At 38.7% G+C, this 19,950-nt stretch overlaps 1 non-coding gene across 1 annotated transcript; it reads right to left on the bottom strand.

The window, feature by feature from the left end:
- Nucleotides 1-8,644: 8,644 nt before the first annotated feature.
- Nucleotides 8,645-8,750, bottom strand: LOC132061692 (small nucleolar RNA R71). Its single transcript, XR_009416114.1, has one exon. It is a non-coding gene; the product is annotated as a small nucleolar RNA R71 (small nucleolar RNA).
- Between the last annotated feature and the right edge of the window lie 11,200 nt (nucleotides 8,751-19,950).

Genomic DNA, 19,950 nt, shown 5'->3' with positions numbered 1-19,950 from the left:
CATCTTCCGTCTATGCAATATTATTAAGAGAAAAGTTAGTATGTGGACTTGAATTAGCATAAATACTCAAGGAAAGATAAATTTACAACTATCAACAGGATCTAAAAACTTGCATAAATCTTACATAATAGTCGAAGATTTATGGCCAAAATTATAGTTATAACTTTTGATAAGAAGTGTAGATTGGCCAAATATAAGAGATCATGAAAATTAAAATCACAACACGTCTAGCTTTTACCAACGAAATCATAATCACAACTTTCAGTTCTTTTACACAACTGGTTTTGCAAAGATAAAGCATTGAAACCTTGTACTATTTAACATCTATCACTTTACAATGAACCCAATAGCTAGTTCTTTTCTTTTCTTTTCTTGAATTCCTCCTGGCAGATTCTTTGCACGAAAGAAAAAAGTGAGCCTGCTATAACGTTTAAACATCTCTATTGGTGAAGTAGTAAAGTTTTTGCTGATAAATTACATTAAATTTTGTAACTGTTCACACTTTTATTGTACCCGTGTTCCATCTCTTAACTTATTGTCATCACTCTCAATTAGTGAATCAAGTGGGAAACATGGAGAAGATCAAGAACATAGAGAAGTTCATTCATAAGTTCATAACAGGGCAAAGAAGAAGAATTTAAAGCAATGAATTTAGTCCCCATGGGGCTTTACCGCTTTAGCTTTAGGGTTCACAATACATACTTTATATACCTAGGGGTAAAATTATAAATATGATAATTCTTAACCGGTTAATGGTTTACCCGACAAGAAAATTGAGTAATCCATCCCGCACCAATAAACGTTAAATTTAAAATTTTAATCCGGTCACCAACCGTTAATCCGATTACCCAATACTAATAAGCCAATAAGCCAATTTTCCGGTTGAGTTGTCGATTACGGTTCGATTTTGAATAGCCCTATGGACATGTAAGAAAAAAGAAATACCCATAAAAACAATTAAACAACACAGTTTCTCACAAAATCCTCAACAAACTTAAGAGAAAATTAATATACTATAACCTCCAAATTACAATCATACCTTGGCTATAAAGAAGATTGGAATTGCTAGCCCGGACCTATAACTACTCTGTCTAGAAGGGCCACCAGAAGATGCCGGAAGTGCGGACTGAATGTGGCAGCTGGGGTGTGATTGATAGTTCCTAGAAGACTAAACCTCGCCTCTATAACTGGAATCACTGTTCCCACCACACTGATGAGCCCACCACACTGATGAGCCCTTTTCTCACTAGACCCTCCAAAAGATCGAGATTTAGCAGACTCAACACTGTTGCATGATCCACTACTGCCTAGAAAGACGACCCCATGGCCACAAGCTGAAGAAAAGCAATATGAAGTAAAAGCACAAGTCCACCTACAAATGTATGAACCCTCTCTCCCTCTATCGGAATCAATTGTGTCACTTATCGAGCCAAAAAAGAAATCGAGCCTCATACTCTGCCACTGACATACTCCTCTTTTGCAAATGTGTGAACTCATTCCTGCGCTGATCGCTTGAAGTACGTGGCACATACTTCTCCAAGAAAGCCTGGTGAAACTGTGCCCAAGTGAGTGGAGGTGAACCAACGGGTCTACCATCAATAAAATACCTCCACCCGTCTTCGCGTCCCCATGAAATTTGAAAGACACATAATCCACACTATGCGACACCACAATACCCATCTTGTAAAGCCTCTCATGAATATCCATAATGAACTTGTACGCATCCTCAATAGGCGTGCTGAAGAATCTGGGTGGCTCAATCTTTAAAAATCTGTCGATGAGCTCCTGATCCCTAACTGTCGAGACCTGGCTTGCTACTAGCCTAGGAGCACCCTCAAGGGCTGGTATACCATCAATGCATGGGGCAGTAGTAGCAGCAGGCTGCATCCCTAGTGTCTACCCTTGCTCAGGAGTCCATACTTCTACATTGGTCTGTGAACTACCTAGAGTAGTGGCACCACCCACAGCATGCTGGGCATCAAGATGAAGCCTATCCTCATCCTATCATGCTGACCCCAGCAGTAGGCTCGGGCACCTCATCTCTCATGATAGTAGCTCGTGCCCTCACCATCTATGAGAGAATGGAAATGGATCAGCTACCAAATTGAATGTTCTAGATACAAATTTGAATAAAGTAGCATGAAAGAATTAAAGAATTTAAAATTTCCTAAATGTCCCATAGCCTCTCTCAAATAAGTACGGAGCTCATCGCACCGATCCACAAGTCACTTCTAGACATGCTCTTGTACTTATAGACTAGGTAACCTAGATCTCTGATACTAACTTTTCACGTCCCAAATCAGAAAACGAGCGGGCACCTACCCCTTTCCCACTCGATAGGCAAACTCGTCCCTTAATCACAACTCAAATTAATATAAAGTAAATACACCCATCAAATATATATATAAGTCTAAAACATAGAAATAGATAAGTGCGGAAATAGTACAATACAATCCTAAGGAATTTGGTCTAAGGTAGTACAAGAGCCACTACTACATCACTACAAGTCTGGATATAATAAAAGTTTCAAAATGTGAAATGCTATCTCGGAATGAAAGACAAGTAATAAAGAAGAGTATCTGGGCAGCGGATCCATAAATGTGCTCCCCCCACACACTCAACAACAAAGGCCTCGGGAATCAGTCATGAGAAGTGGATGTGGAACCTGTCACGGACACCGCACTCATAAAAGAGTGCAGCAAGGTAGTATCGGTACAAACACTATATACTGGTAGGTATCATAGGCCGACAACAGTTATCTTACATATATAAAGGAAAAGATTGAAGAATAGACATGTTTACAATCAAGTATAACACAACACAATTCAAGAATAGAAACTCAAGTACAAAAAGATCCAGTTCAAGCCAATAAGTTCGTGAATGTAATAATGATTGCATATGCAATGTAATGATATGCAATGGCCAATGTAATCTCTGTACACACATGCTCCGAGCGAAATATCTCCACGCCTCGACAGTGATGATCCATGGGGGACTCGAGAAGTCCATGTACCACTCTCGTGATCTCGGTAGAGACCTCAGGCATCGAACACTTTCTCGATCCTGATAAAGACCTCGAGCATCGCCTCTCATCTCTATCATCATCATGCTCAGTACCAAGTCTCAACTCATATATGTGTATCATGTATTATGAGAATGAGTGCTATGCATAATATCAATGGAAACATGTCAATAACAATGGTGCCACACATGCACACATATCACAATATCAAGAATGAGTCAAGTCTTCCCTCTACACAAGATAATACCCAATAAATGTGAGATAACCATTTCAAAATCACCCTAAAGAAACTAAGTATCAGGTCAAGTATCATTCACGTGGAGACAAGCCAATAGATCATAATAAAGCAACAAGCCCATAATCAAACAACAATACCAACCTAGGTAATCCATCCCAAATTTGTACCCAAATGTGTAACATGGTTTCTCTGATAATCACTAACTCTACATATACTTCGCTAACTGAAGTCTAACCATAAGGTAAATCGTAACCTACCTGGTAGCCGAGCGGGAGCCACGAACAATCAAACCTTCATTTTGCCTTTCTGGAGAGTCTTCAAGTAGTCGAAGTCTATCCATAATTGAATTCTAAGTTAGAAATAAGGATGAACAATACCCATATTGCTATACTATTGTTCGAATAAAAGTCAACTATGAAAAATAGGAAAACGGGCCCATAAGGGTAAAACGGGTATTTCAAGGATGAAATTGGTAACACAACATTCTAGAAGTTCAATTCTACTATTCAATAAATTAACTCAAGAAAAGGTCAATTTCTATCATTTAAGTCAAAACCCCAAATTTGGGTATAAACCTAACCTTCAAACTTTCAATTCATCAACATTAATGGAAGATTCAAGCCTACTAGTCACTAATTCATCAAATTCCATGCTTAGATTAGTCAAATCCATCAACTAATATCATTTAGAAAGACTAAAACTCAATTAGTGAAGTAAACATGAAAGCCCATCTTCTTTCTCAAGTTCTATAGATTTTCTAGCATAGATTCATGCTTAAGAAAGGTAAAAGAATGAAATCCAGGTTGGAGAACTTACCCACAAGAGAAATCAACTAAGAACCTCCTCAAATCACCTCAAATATGCTTAGGAATAATAAATGAAGGGATAGGAAATGAAGGGTTTTAACTAGGCATTAAATAGAATTTGGTCCACATCGTCAACTGCAGTGGTCACGAGTCCGCTACAGCGGGTCCGCGCCAGCAACCCTCTTCTTGCTATCATGACTCCGCCATAGCGGATCCCCTTTCACCGTTATGGTGACTCACTACAAATCCCTCACACTCGTCATAGCGAACCAGGCTTTGGTAGGGCGGGTCCGCTACAATGCGAATGGTGTCTCTACAGCGAACACTAGGCACCAGAATCCCAATACCAATCCCAAAATCTGACAATCACCCGAGACCTCCCATATTAAAACCAGACATGTAACCATACATAAAAATACGCTACAGACTCAATCATAGTCTCGGAATTCCCAACGGAGGTCTATTTGATAGGGTCAACACCTACTGGTCAAGGCCAACATTCTAATCAATAACTCAAAATGCTCTCGAGTGCCTCGGGAATAGAACTAAACATCCTACCATGTTATATTCGAACATCCAAAACCTCTCAGAATAGACGAATTTCCAAAAAAGGCCTGTTTACCCAAAGGTAAATTGTTGGTCAAACGTTTTTCACTTTGAGGCTCTATTTCACAAAAGTCATCATAAATCTCACCCAATCACCTCGGGGCCGTACAACCCATTCTCGTAGGCTAAAATCATACTAATAGGGCTCGAACAAGGTTCAATGGTGTAAATGGGTACGATCTAATGGGTCGTTATATCATCTCTTGCATATATTATTTGGTGTTACCTATGCGGTCTGAAGGGAAATTGTTTCAGAGTGGCATTGCACAGATTTGGGAAAAGAATTCTATTGGTTGTTGATTTACGGATGTTGCTATGTTTATTCACCCTTATGATTATTGTTGAATGTGCCATTCCTACATGCATTTCACCCTGAATTTGTCATGATGTGGTTCCAATGGAGAAAGTGAAGGATGAAAGTTGTCTCTCGACTTTTTGGGGAGTGACTATGGAAAAATTTGATATAGTATCCATCATTGGGCTGTGTGCAGAATGACTAGTGATGTGGTAGCCACCTGCGGCTGTGTGTGGAGTAGCTGGTATTGTGGAAGTCATCTCTGGGCTGTGTGTGGAGTGACTAGTACGTGGACTTTACGGGTCCCCCATAGGTCATGACTATCGAGACGTGTGTGTACAGTATGAGACAGTTGGCCATCGCATTACATTGCATTGCATTGCACCTATATTTATATTACCTCAATTGATGTCATTGATTATGATAGTTGCATTTATTGCATTGTGTGGTACGTTTTACCGCATTGATTCCGTGGTTGATTATTGATTTGAGTTGCTGTATGTCTAATTAATACATGCTTAGTGACTTGATGGACTCGAGGATTAGAGACTTTCTATTAGGCTGTGACCTGAGGTTACGGAGATCTATTATGGTTCCTATTACTATAAGTTCTGTTGAATGTGCTTAGTGACTATAATTGATTGCTTACATGTCTCTTTGTTGATTTCTTTCTTCCTATATGTGAACTAATTATAGTCAGTCTATGATGTCTACTAGTGCTTGTTCCTTTTACTGATGCTACCTTGCTGCGTTCTTTTCCGAGTGCAGAGTTTGTTACAGATTTCACTTTTATCCCTCGAGAGTGACCTTGAGGCCAGACTTTCGAGTGTCCAGGGTGAGAATCTGATGGATCCACTGCCTGAAGACTCCTCTATCCATCTGTCTTTATTTTCCCATTCTGAGACAGATGTTTATTTTTAGACTTGTATTTTCTAAACATATGTACTTAGCTACTCTTGTACTATTCAGATAAGATTCCGGATTTATGTTTAAGGATTTCGTATGATTATCTATTTATGATTTGAGACTGCTATTTCATCTTATTTACTTTCTTATGGTGTTTTTAGACGTATGAGTTAAGGGACGGGTTCACCTATCAGGTGGGAATGCGTAGGTACCCATGCGATACATGATTTGGGTCGTGACATTAAGGGTCTCATTGATCACGTAACTCAGATCATTGAGATCGTAAGGTTCAATGTCGATGGGAATATCTTTTCCATTCAACACTTCGTGCATCTTGTTTGTGAACTCCTTCAACCTGTTCCCTTTCCGTACCTTCCACAGTTAATTCTCCAACTTCTGAATCCTTTTCTTGATGAAGTCTTCTAGTGTCGCCATATTTTCTAATTTCTTCAACTTTGGTAGTTCCCTGTACTTTATAAAAGTAATTGTAACAACTTCATGATTTAGAAATACCTTAGGTTCATCGTGGTAAGGACTATAGACGACGGTAGCAGTCTCAACATCATATAGGCTGCTGAGTTCTTGAGCCTTTTTCAAGTATCTTTTAACGTCTTTTTTTTATGAGACTTTCCTCTCATGATATTTTGAATCAAAGCAAGATTCTCTCTCATTCTAGTCATGGCTAACGAGGAGGAAAGAAGGAGGGGGGAGGGGGGAGGGGGGGGATGTGTTTTTTTTGATAATGCCTTTGTTATTGTTTTTGATATTGTGTGTTTCTTTGCCTAGGATTATCTCCTATTTGTTGGGGGGGGGGGGGGGGGGGGAACTTAGATTATATAAATTCTTGAATAGTTTGAATTAGGGGATTCTTAGTTGTCACAAGTCACTATTTTGGCATGATATTAAATGAGGGTGGATTAGATACTAAGTTAGGTACCTAATCTCTTGAAAGATATGTATTTATGGCTACAAATGTCCAATCATGTGCTGACTGATGTGCCGTGAAATTATGGCATATTTGATTCTTTTTAACTCTAAGTTTTTTTTTTTTTTTTTTCCGAGTGAGTTTGTGTCAGTTTGATGTGTTTTGTGTATGTTGCAGGTATTTGTTAGTCGGACTAAAAAAACAAGTGAAAATAAGGAAATTTAAGACTCAGCACTGTTTATATACTTGTACGGAACGGTCGTTATTCAATAGATCGTCAATTGAGTTGTCGTTATGCTTATCAGAGAAGTTCAAAGATTGTGTGACTTTGGGAGGCAAAAGGACGGGAAGATTGATGGACCGTGCACCGTCGTTTGACAAGCTCGACGACGTCGGTTGATATTGACGGTTCATCGAGTTGCAACCGACCGGTTTCGATGTGTTTTGTGTATGTTGCAGGTATTTGTTTGACAAAAAACAAGTGAAAATAAGGAAATTTGACTAAAGTTGAGTTGTCTGCTTATCGCAGAAGTTCAAAGATCAGACTATTGGGAGGCAAAAGGTAAGATCGTGGTTACTCGACATGCTCGACAAATCCGAAGTGCACCGCTGCTTGACAAACCGAGGCTTGGTTCTTGTGTATGTATCGTGGTTATGATCGTCGATGATATCGACGGTTCATCGAGTTGCAAACTGACTGGGGGAGTTTCGATTCTCTTTGTAAGTTTAATAGCAATTACAATCACAATGATTTATGTGTTCATCAATTCCATGAGTAGCTAAATTCTCTACTAAGGTTGTGGAACCAAGGATGGGTGTTTTGCGAATGGGTTTCTAGTTATGATATATGCATAATGTGTTGTTAGGGTTTGTTTGTTCTTCATTATTCATTGTTAGTTGGTGGTTGCAAACATTAACGTATGCCATAAATCTTGATTTATTTGGGAAAATAATCAGGGTTTGGTAAGAGCTAATAATAAAAACTCAAGGCTTTAAACCTTATTTAATAAATTCACTTAGGAATAAGAGGAATTTACTTGGCATAATTAATCGTTCTTCATATAAACTCTTTTGTATTTTGGGAAAATCATAAAGAGATATTGTTCTTAATTATTGGAAAATATTAGGAACTCCATTAGGGATTAAGTGCACTCATACAATGACCTATTAAGAGTATATCATATTAGAACCCTAAGCATTGCATTCATCTAACGGGAACACAAACTTGGTTTCTTTTACCTTATATTACAATCCATAACAGTTAGTCATAAACAACCAACTTTCTACAAATTCATTGGAATAAGACATTAGACCTAAATAAAATATTTTACGATTTTAGTAATCTTTTCACACCATATTTCCTGTTATTCCATCACACCTTGTTTGCTATTCCTTGTGAATAAGATAATCATGAATCATAATCAACGAGGAGCAAATGGTAACCAGGGTGGTCAACAAATCCCCCCGGTTATAGCGGAGAACGAGAATGTATTTTCTGATCTGATAGATGAGGAGGACTATGCATCTGCTATTGTTCATCCTCGGGTTGGAACTACAAGTGTCAAGATTGATTCTTCTATATACTAGTTGCTCAATCTTGAGGGCTATTTTTGGAATTTCACTAACAATAATCCTCATCAACACTTGCAGAACTTTGTGGATGTATGTGCTAATCACATAAAAAATAATGTTTCACAAGATGCTATTCGGCTGAGGCTCTTCAAATATTCTTTAGCCAGAGATGCCAGAGTGGGGTTTGAAAAGCTGCCTCGTAATTCTATTACTTCATGGGCAGAGATGGTTTCGATTTTTCTCAAGTAGTGGTATCCCCCAAGCAAGAAGGCTGAAATTCGTGACAAGATTTACGATTTCAAACAACGCTAGGGGGAGAAACTATATGAAGCTTGGGAGAGATTTAAAGAGTATTTGTAAAAGTCTCCAAATCATGATTTTTCAAAGAATTTATTGATGGAGAAATTATATACAGGGCCGGATCCTATAACACAATTAGTCGAGAACAATGCAGCTGGTGGGTGTTTCATGGACAAAACCTATACCCGAATCTCTGATATGCTTGACAAATTGACTGCACGCAATCAGGCATGGCACTTGGGTAATGCTGATAGTCTATAGTGAAAGAGAATCATGATACACAACAGATGTTGGCTCAATTTGGAACGAATATTTCCTTGCTGACCAAGAGGTTTGATGAGAAAGAGACTAAAAAGGTGAATGTCTGTAAAGAAGCTCAAGGAATGCCTAAGGGGATGTACCAAGTCCAAGAGGGTCCATATCAAGAGGGACCCCCTATGCAGATTGAATATGCTAACTATATTAATAATTCTCAAGGGGGTTATCAAAGGCAAAATTACCAAGGGGGTTACTAGAATCAAAATCAATTGAGACCTCAATAGGGATAAGGTACTTACAACAATAGCCAGGGGAACGACAATAATAATTATGGTGGCACGAACCAAGGCAACTACAACAACAACAAGAATTTCAGAAATAAGAGGTCAAATCGATATATTCCGCCAAAGGGGCAATCAAATGATCAAGGTAGTTCGTGGATGGAGGCTATGCTTGAGAAAGTGCTAGCAAATCAAACCAAGGCTGAGAAAACTTTATTTAGGCTGACTGAAATAGTGGATCTCATAGAGCTTCCATTTAGAAGCTCGAGTCAAAAATACGTGATATTTCTAGAGAGCAAAGACCTTCCTCAAAAGGGAGTACTTCCCAGTGACACTATTCTGAATTCGAAGAATGGGGGAGGTGGTGTAGACCGTGTTTATGCTATTAGTACTCGGAGTGGTAAAATACTCCAAGGTGCTGAAAAGAAGGTAGTAAATCTCAATCCAATTTCTAAAGAAGAATAGGTGCAGTTTGACGCACCAATTATTACTGAAGAGGTTCCCACAGACATTCCAAGTGACGAGAAAGTTGCTGATATTCCAGAAGGTTCGAAGATGACTGATTACAAGAGCAAGCAGACTGTAAAAAGGGCTCTCCACTCTTTGACTCATCTTTTCAAATATAAACCTCCTTTCCTCAAAGGTTGGTGGAGAAGTCAGGAGATGCTAAGTTTCAGAAATTTTATAATCAGCTAAAGCAGTTGTCATTGAACTTTCCATTCTTGGATGCTGTCAAGGAGTTGCCCGAATTTTCGAAGTATTTGAAAGATATACTTATGAAGAAGAGGTCTGTGCTACATGATACGCCGAGTTTGACTCACACTGTGAGTTCTATTATTTCGACAACAACAGTCCAGAAGAAGGGAGATCCTGGGGCATTCACCAATACTTTCCCAGTTATTGTGTCTGCATTACTGAATGAACAGCAGACAAATAAATTATTGCAGATATTGCGAGAATACAGGCGTGTTATAGGCTGGACTATTGCAGATATTCGAGGGATTCCATCAGGCATGTGTGAGCACAAGATTCAACTTGAGGAAGATGGTACACTAAGTGTTGAGTACTAGCGGAGATTGAATCCACCAATGCAAGAGATGGTGAAGCAGAAGATAATTAAATGGTTAGATGCTCGAGTTGTTTATCCTATTTCAGGCAGCAAGTGGATAAGGTCGATACAAAGGCGTTCTAAAGAAGGGAGGTATCACAGTGGTGCTTTGTCACGACCCGACTCGACGGCCATGACAGGCACCCGGTGCTGGCCCACCCGGGCACCTCTTATTGTACATCCACATTTACATCTAGGTGGACCACATGGCTTACTCATAATTTACATACATCAATAGTGCTAATCTCGTTGGGCAACAACACATTTATATCATCATCAATAACAATGCCCATATCCATATACACAAGCCGACGCGGCTATCAAAATAATATACAAAATATGAGTCGATAAGGCTACAAGACGTCCAACTATACACAACTGTCTACGAGCCTCTAAGAAGAGTAGGTGACATAGTGTAGGCAAGACAGGACCCCACCATGCCCATATGTATGTTCACAAAAGAATAATACCCAAAAGCTATAGCTCCGGATGAAATGGAGCTCCTCTATGCAGTCACTGAATAAGAAATATATGGATCAAGCCTGTCTCCCTGTCCACCTGCAGGCATGACGCAAAGATCCACAAACAAAAGGTCATCAGTACGAATAATGTACTGAGTATGTAAAGCAAAATCAACATCATAGTAGAAGCATAATAGACAACACAAGAAGTAACATAAGATGGGAGAATCAGGAGGTAATAGAGTCATTTGTACATATAGTGGCCTTCATCGTATCTACTTACTTGTCTTTTATAGTGACCTTCCATTTCAAATGCTTACTCGTGTACATACATACATATATATTCGTATTCATATTCGTACCAATACCATAACCGACCATGAAGGTTCGGTGTTTCACATACCTGGCATGATAAGGCTCGGTGATTATACTTACCTGGCCCTATCAAGACTCAGTGTTATCCATACCCAACTGCAGTGGTGTGTGCGTGATAGGTATCATACCCGGCCATATAAGCTTGGTGTTACATAATAGTCATACATACTTAGACACGTATACATAAGAGTCCATAAGTATCATCAACATCATTACCATCATCGTTTTCGTTACATCTATCCTTAGAGGATCAACCATCATATAAGGAAAGTAGTAGAATCGTAAAAGTATCGAGAATCATGAGCTTTAGTAGCTTTAGAGATAGAATCATTTAGAGGACATTATAGAACTCATATATATATATATATATATATATATATATATATATATATATATATATATAGCCAAGGAACCATGCCTTATTGAAAGAAGGGTTAGCCTTACATACCTCTTTGTCCTCTTAACTAATTAACGTTCATCGGCGAATCTTGAACAATCTACATTAGAAGGATTCATACCATAGTTAAGCTTTAATGATACTCTTAAATTCAAACTAGAATAATTCATGATCTAATGAAAATTGGGCAGCATTTCCCCTATTTCGTCAACTTCCACCATTTTACAAAATAACTCCCAACAACCACAATAACACCCATAATACCCTCACCATATCCTAATCAAGCAATCACATTCCATTAAACCTTTAAAATCTATCCGTGTGCTCAATTTATACCATCAACTCCACACCCATTTTAGCACATTTTCATATAACGCTTCTTCATCACCATCATTACCTTCCATAACATGATTATATCCATATCATACTAAGAATCATGACTCAATGTAGATTACTACTCATAAACATCATAAAAGCTACATTTTGACTTCGTTTTCTACTTTCTTCTTCTACCCAAGTTTTGCTACAACCAAACATTCTCATTCACATGAAATAAGCGTGGAAACTAACCTTTTTATTCCATAGAAATAAGCTTTGGAGCAGCTATCAACTTGTTCAAAAACTCTAGCTACAATGCCCAAGTATTTCTTGAAAACTACCAACCCTAGGAACCTTCTAACACATGAACACTTGATTCTTGCTATTTGATCTTTGTAATCTCTTGGGTTTGGGTGTAATATGCTTAGATAAGGGTTTTGGAGTTTTTGGAGAGCTTGGAAGAATGTGGGAAATGAAAATAAGCAAGGGTCGTCCATGTTATAAAATAAATTTTTTGACCCGACCCGATTTATACGGCCTATTATACGCGCTGTATAATTTATATGGTCTGTATAATCAGGCTGAATAATACCACCAGGATACACCCTTCTCTAGAGCAAACCTACAGACCATTATATGGGCCGTATAATTTATACGGTCCATACAAATGGCCGTACAACTAGAAAATCCCGATTTTCATTCTCGTCGACTCGTTTGACTTCCAATCCCCGTGGACCCTTATAAGCACTTATATAACACTTCATTAACCATTCGGTAGGCCTTATAGCGGCCCCTCAAGATATTTATAACTAACCATTAACTCAATTATAGCGAAAACCTTCCCGAACACGACTTACATATCGCTCCCTTCAACAAACTAAACTTCACATATTCGTATGACTTCGAAATCTTATAGTAGGAACCTTAAGCTATCTAATACTTCCCTTAATCTCATAAGGATTTCATAATCACCTTAAGCCCACATTAGCCTATCCACAAGGCAACACATCCGGAATTTCTGAGGTGTAACATGCTTAATGCAAAAAATGAGTTAATTCTGACTCATAATGTTACTGGGTGGCGTGTTTGTATGGATTATAGGAAGCTGAATTCTACCACTTACAAGGTCCATTTGCCTCATAGCTTTTATTGATCAGATGCTTGATAGGCTGGCTGGAAGGTCTTACTATTACTTCCTAGACGGGTATTCTGGCTATAATGAGATCAACATTGCTCTTGAAGGATAGGAGATGACGATATTCACTTGTCCTTATGGGACTTTTGCTTTTAGCAGAATGCCGTTCGGGCTTTGTAATGCACCAGCTACTTTCTAGAGATGTATGATGTCGATTTTCTCAGACATGGTGGAAAACTTCTTGGACGTCTTTATGGATGATTTCTCTGTGGTTGGTGACTCTTTTGATAATTATCTTGACCATCTAGGTCGAGTGCTGAAAAGATGCGAGAAGACTAATCTTGTGCTGAATTGGGAAAAGTGTTATTTTATGGTGAATGAAGGGATCGTTCTTGGTCATAAAATCTTTGGAAAAGGGATTGAGGTCTATCAGGATAAATTTGATGTGATTTTGAAACTTCCTCCATCCATCTCAGTTAAAGGTGTTCGGAGTTTCACGGGACATGCTGGGTTGTATAGGCGCTTTATTAAAGATTTCTCCTAAATTGCGAATCCATTGGTAAACTTCTTGAGAAAGAGGCTATGTTCGAGTTTGATGAAAAGTGCCGAAAGTCGTTTGATGAATTAAAGGAACGTCTGACTTCTGCTCCAATGATTATTTCTTTTGATTGGTATCTGCCCTTCGAGCTAATGTGTGATGTGAGCAATTTTGCTATTGGTGCCGTGCTTGGATAGAGGCACAACAAAATTATGCACCCAATCTACTATACCAATAGACCATTGAATACGACACAGATGAACTATAGAGTGACTGAGCAAGAGCTTCTTATTGTAGTCTATGCTTTTGAGAAGTTTTGGGCCTATCTATTGGGGTCCAGAGTGGTGGTGTATACTGACCATGCTGCTTTGAGGTATCTGATGGAAAAGAAAGAAGCAAAGCCGCGGTTGATTCGATGCCTCCTACTGTTGCAAGAGTTCAATTTTGAGGTAAAAGATAGAAAGGGGACTAATAATCAGGTTGCTGACCATCTCTCACGACTTGAAAAAGCTGGGAGACCTTCAGAAGAGTTAGATACTGATGATAATTTTCATGATGTGAGGGTTCTAGCAATGACTGCTGAGGTAGCACCTTGGTATGTAGACATTGTCAACTTTTTGGTGACATGCATTATTGTAGAAGAAATCAAGTCCTACCAAAAGAAGAAGTTTTTGAGAGATTATTGTTAGTATTACTGGGAGGAGCCATATTTATTCTGAACATGCGCTGACAACATCATTCGGCATTATATTCCTGAGTGTGAGGTAATGGATATTCTGAAGGCATGTCATGACTCTCCGGTTGAGGGTCATCATAGTGGCACTCAAACTGCAACCAAGGTCCTTGAGTGTCGATATTACTGGCCCACTTTGCTCCATGATGGAAATTTGTTGGTTTAGTCCTGTGATCAGGGCCAAAGACAAAGGAGTATTGGTAGGAGGAAGGAGATGCCTATGAACTTTGTGATGGAAGTTGAAGTGTTCGATGTTTGGGGAATCGATTTTATGGGGCCCTTAATGAGCTCTTGTGGCATGAAGTACATCTTGGTTGCTATGGATTTTGTTTCTAAATGGGTAGAAGCGGTGGCTTTACCTAATAATGAAGCCAAGAGTGTCATGAGTTCTTAAAGAAAAACATATTCACTCATGTCGGTACTCCGAGGGCGATAACCAACGTAGGTGGGTCTTATTTTTACAACAAAGCCTTGGCAGGATTGATGGAGAAGTATGGTGTAAAACATAGGGTGGCAACCTCTTATCATCCTCAGACAAGCGGGCAAGTTGAAGTCTCCAATCGGGAGATAAAGAGTATTTTGGCTAAGACAGTCAATGCTAATAGGACTGACTGGTCCCGAAAGCTTGATGATGCTCTATGAGCTTATCGAACTGCATACAAGACTCCGATTGGGACTTCGCCTTTCAAGCTATTTTTCGGCAAGGCATGCCATTTGCCAGTTGAGCTTGAGCATAAGGCCATGTGGGCCTTGAAGAAGATGAATATGGATTGGGAAGAAGCGACTAAACTTTGGTTGTTTCACCTCAATGAAACGGATGAATTCCGGTACCAGGCTTTATGAGAGTGTATCATTGTATAAGTAGAGGATGAAACATTATCATGACAAAACGATCCTCAAGCGAGAATTCTGCAAGTGCGATTCTGTCTTGTTATATAATTCCAGACCAAAGCTGCTACCGGGCAAGTTTAAATACAAGTGATCCGGACCTTTCGAGGTGGTAAGTGTTTCACCTAATGGGGCAATTGAATTGAAGTTGGGAGATGGGACTCGGACATTTTAGGTGAATGGCTAGAGGGTGAACCACAACCATGGCTGTATTGATGGTGATAAGATTGTTGACAGTTACCGGTTGATGTAACTGGGGACAAATTGTCACGACCCGACTAGGGCCATGACGGGTTCCCAGGGCTAACCACCGAGCACCGCTCATTCTATTACTCATTACGGTCATTTATTAATCTCACGCTTATAGTCATAAAAGAACCATTTTAACGCTTGAAACATATTTACTTTATATACATAAGCCCTCACGCTATCAATATATATATATATATATATATATATATATATATATATATATACACACACACGTACGATGAGAGACTGTGAGACCATACTACCCACACATACGTATCTACGAGCCTCTACTAGAGTACTACACATATAGACGGGACAGAACCCCGTCATGCCCAAAACACACACACACACACACACACACACACGCACACACACACACACACACACACATATATATATATATATATATATATATATATATATATATATATATAAGAATAAGTCAATAAACCTCCGAAATAATGGAGTGCTCTCAATCGATCGAACATTGTGCGAGTATGTAAGGCATGAATGAAATGAACATAATAGAGAGATCATAAGACATAGGATGAAGATATAACCTGCGTAACTTTTAAGTGTGGATACATTTCATACACATACCATACATAAGCATATTATATGTATTACCATAGCACATACATCATCATATCATATATATCCTCATCGTTAACCCACGTCCGGGTAACCATCGTATGCCGCCCACTAGTGGTGATCATGTCCGGCCTTCCAGGCGCAGTGGAATCATAAGCAGCCGGCCTTAGCAGTGGCATGTCCGGCCATTTAGGCACGGTGGATTCACAAGCAGCCCACCTTCGCGGTGACATGTCCGGCCATCTAGGCACGGTGGAATTGTATTATCGCGCATATCATAGACTTATCATTATTATACATCTCATGGCATATCATGACCTTATCATAACTTAGCATCAATATGCATTCATCATCAAAACATACATTAGAACTTGGAGGCAACTATGGCTATGTCGGGGTGACATAAGGTCGTAAACTCCCGATTAAATTATTGAGTGATCATAATCGTCATATCTCACCTTGGAGGGACTAATGTTTTAAGGTGAGTGCACACAAGGAAAAACATCAATGGAACTATACTTAGAGTCATTAGATTGTAGAAACACCATATCGTATTCCTAGCAAGAACTTTATGGAATTAACATATCATGGACTTTAGAACTTTTAGGCTCAACTTATAGTCGTCATCATCATGCTCGCATCGTATCTCTTTTCTTTGCCTTATGAATAGCTCTTTATAATCATAGACTCATAATTTTCGATGTGTAGGAAAGTCATGGAAACGTAATGCCATGGAGTAATGCCTTCGAAAGAAAGGACTAGCCTTACATACCTCTTTCGTTTCGCTATTTTATCATTTGATCGTTCTCCTTCGATGCTCGTGTTTCTACCTTCAAGAGAATTCGCATTAACATTAGCTAATCAATTATAAGAACATGCTTACTAAAGCTAGAGAAAATTGGGAAGCATTTCCTTTGTTTATAAAACTTTCCTCGTATTACATATCAACTCCCAAACATCCATAACAACATTCACAATATTATAGGCAACAATCATCATTCATCTACATTATCCACATTTCGCAATTTCACTTCAATTTCTCCATAATCATGGTCATAGTTCACTATTGCATTTTCTCACATATAATACTTACCCCATGTTCTAAATGTCATTCATAACATACTTACAACCACATCATATCAATATTCATGACTCATTCCAAACTACTACTCAATATGTCACTATTCTTACATTCATGACCCATTTCCTATTTCCTTCTACAATCCAAGTGTTTCAACTTTTCAATACCTCAAACAACATAGAAATGCTATAAAACTCACCTTAGATAATGGAAGAATAAGCCTTGAGTGGAAATACTCTTCTTGCATCAAAACCCTAGTTCACTTCCATTGAAATTTCTTGGCTTGGATGAACTCTAGTGAGCTTCTTACACTTAACTCTTTTGGTTTGATGAAGTTGATCTTGAATCTCTCTTGAGTTCTTATGGAAAAAGTGTGTGGAACCCTCTAGAAGCCTTGAGAGAGATGAAGAAGTGTGGGAAATGAAATTAGTGGTTGGGATCACATTAATATAATTGAACTTAACTCGGCCCGTCGGGACTTCCACGGACACTTATACGGTCCGTAGAACATTGCACGACCCGTATAAGTGGTCGTGGTTCACCACCAGCAAACATCATCTCCGCTTGGGTGTTATACGGACCCTTATACGGACCGTATAATGTTATACGGACCGTATAAGTCGGTCGTATAACCCCATTTCCCTGAAATGATCTCCGTCGTTCGTTTGATATTCAATCCTTATGGAACCTTCTTGATACTTGTTTAACTCCTCATTAACAATATAAGGTACATTACAACTCTTTTCCTAGACATCATTAAATCATCGCTAACCTATCACTTGTAAATCCTTTCCGATTCGTAACGTATACCTTGCCTTTCTTAGCAAACTTTCTTCTCTTACTTCAAATGCCTTTGAAATCTCAATTAGGATCATCAAGTGCTATTTTTTACTTATCGAAACATCGTATACTTCGTGCCCTTCGCTATTCTATTCACTGTACATGAACGAAAATTTTTTCGAGGTGTAACATTCTTCCCCCCTTTTGGAACATTCGTCCTCGAATGTTAAACACTCGGGAATTCTACGAAAATTTTGCCAGAGTTTCCCCTGTAATATGGCACTACTATCCTGTCACAACAGCCTACAATAACATCGCCTCACAGGGCCACAATACAATAGCAATATAAGTGTTATATCCCGTATTTTGCACGTTGGAATATTTTAAGTTGGATTGCGACAAGTTGTGGATAAGACTTTTAATTTCCGATTTTATTTTTGTTTTAATGCACAAGTTGCATATTCATCTTTTCATTGGTATGGAGTGTTAAGGGTAAATTTGGAATAAGGAAAAGTTTGGGATGTTGAATAAGTTATACAGATTGTATGGAGTTTTGGACATATCCAGGTATGCAAATAAAGAGATCGGTATATAAAAGTTTTAGGTCTTGAAATAATTTTCGCGGATGAACATTGACAATCTTACTGATGGGAGTCGGGCTGTTCGATGTACGGTGACTTGACGTTCTTTTTTAAGGGCTTAACCCCTCTTTCAGCCAAAAAAATCAGACCAAAAACATTCCAAATATTCTAGAAAATTCCCAACCTTTCACCACTAACTTTTAGCCCGAAACCGGGTATAATTCTCAAATTCGGTCCCGGACGGCGTATAGTTGCGGCTTCAAAAGAGTGAGGCTTTGTGGCTTAAGTTCAACGTGGAGGAGTAAATATATAGCATTATTATCGAGGGAAAGGTATGAATCTCTTTTTCTATTTGTGTTAATATTGGTTTATTTACGGAGAAGGAGAGTTTGTAAATCGTTATAAAATAGTTACGTGATGGAAATATAGGACAAACACCATATGGGAGAAGCATTTTGAAATTGGAAATATTATGGTTAATGTTGGTATTTTTGGAATTGTTGTTGGTGTAAATTATGAATTTGGAAGGAAGAAATATGTTATGGTTGTTCATGTTGAGTTGGGAAGGTTTTGGGTTCTATGGCATATTATTTGGATTGTTTGAATGTTTTTGTGGATTGTTGGAAATGTTATTGAATCATGTTTGAATGGTTGATGTTGTTAGAATGTTTGTTAGTATTGTTGTTGATGAATATTTGAAATCTCGGGGTTGTTGATTTGGAATTGGAATTGTTGATGTTGTTGTAGATTTTGAGAAGACGAGACTTACGTTTGGATTAGCTTAGGAAGCAAGTGAGGTATGTAAAGACCTATCCTTCTTTTGGCATGTCTTAGACGGGATTAAGGTATGACATGATTTGTGCCTCGGGGTAACTCCGTTTCTTAAGCTTTCTTGGAAAGATTTTGATGTTGGCATCCTTAGTATGGTCAGCAACTATGGCTTTGATGATTGAGTTTGAAATGTTGTGTAAACGGTTTTACTTTCGAGGATCTTATGTACTGTTCGTAACTTTCATCTCGTGATAATGGATATCGGAATGATCCTTACGTCATGGAGTCGCAAAAGTCTCGATCGAGATACAACCTTGCATAATCTTTGAAACTACGAACGAGTATGTAGAGAGCTCGGATCGCTTTGATTCTTTGGAAGAAAATGACAAGTAAGGACTTAAATTTTGTAGACGGGCCCGGATTGTGTTGAGTCGTCCGTGTCCACGATCACCCATATGGAATCATATTTGCCTCGGGAACAGGGTAATCCCACAATAAAATCCATGTTGATCACTTCCTATTTCCAAGTAAGGATTTCCATTGCTTGCAACAATCTTTCTGGCTTTTGATTGTAATGATGATTTTATGATTATGGTTACTTACGATCTGCTCGTGCATTACAGGTATTACCTCTGGATCCGGACGCGTGCGGGCATATGATATGTTATGGTTCACACAAATTCCATTTATATTTGGTGTTATGCTATGTATGGCTATGTCTTTCTTTATGCC

The sequence above is a fragment of the Lycium ferocissimum genome, chromosome 6 (assembly GCF_029784015.1).
Source record: "Lycium ferocissimum isolate CSIRO_LF1 chromosome 6, AGI_CSIRO_Lferr_CH_V1, whole genome shotgun sequence".
In the NCBI taxonomy this organism is placed as follows: domain Eukaryota; kingdom Viridiplantae; phylum Streptophyta; class Magnoliopsida; order Solanales; family Solanaceae; genus Lycium; species Lycium ferocissimum.
The sequence above is the reverse complement of the archived record's forward strand: the minus strand, read 5'-3'. Positions and strand labels throughout refer to the sequence as shown.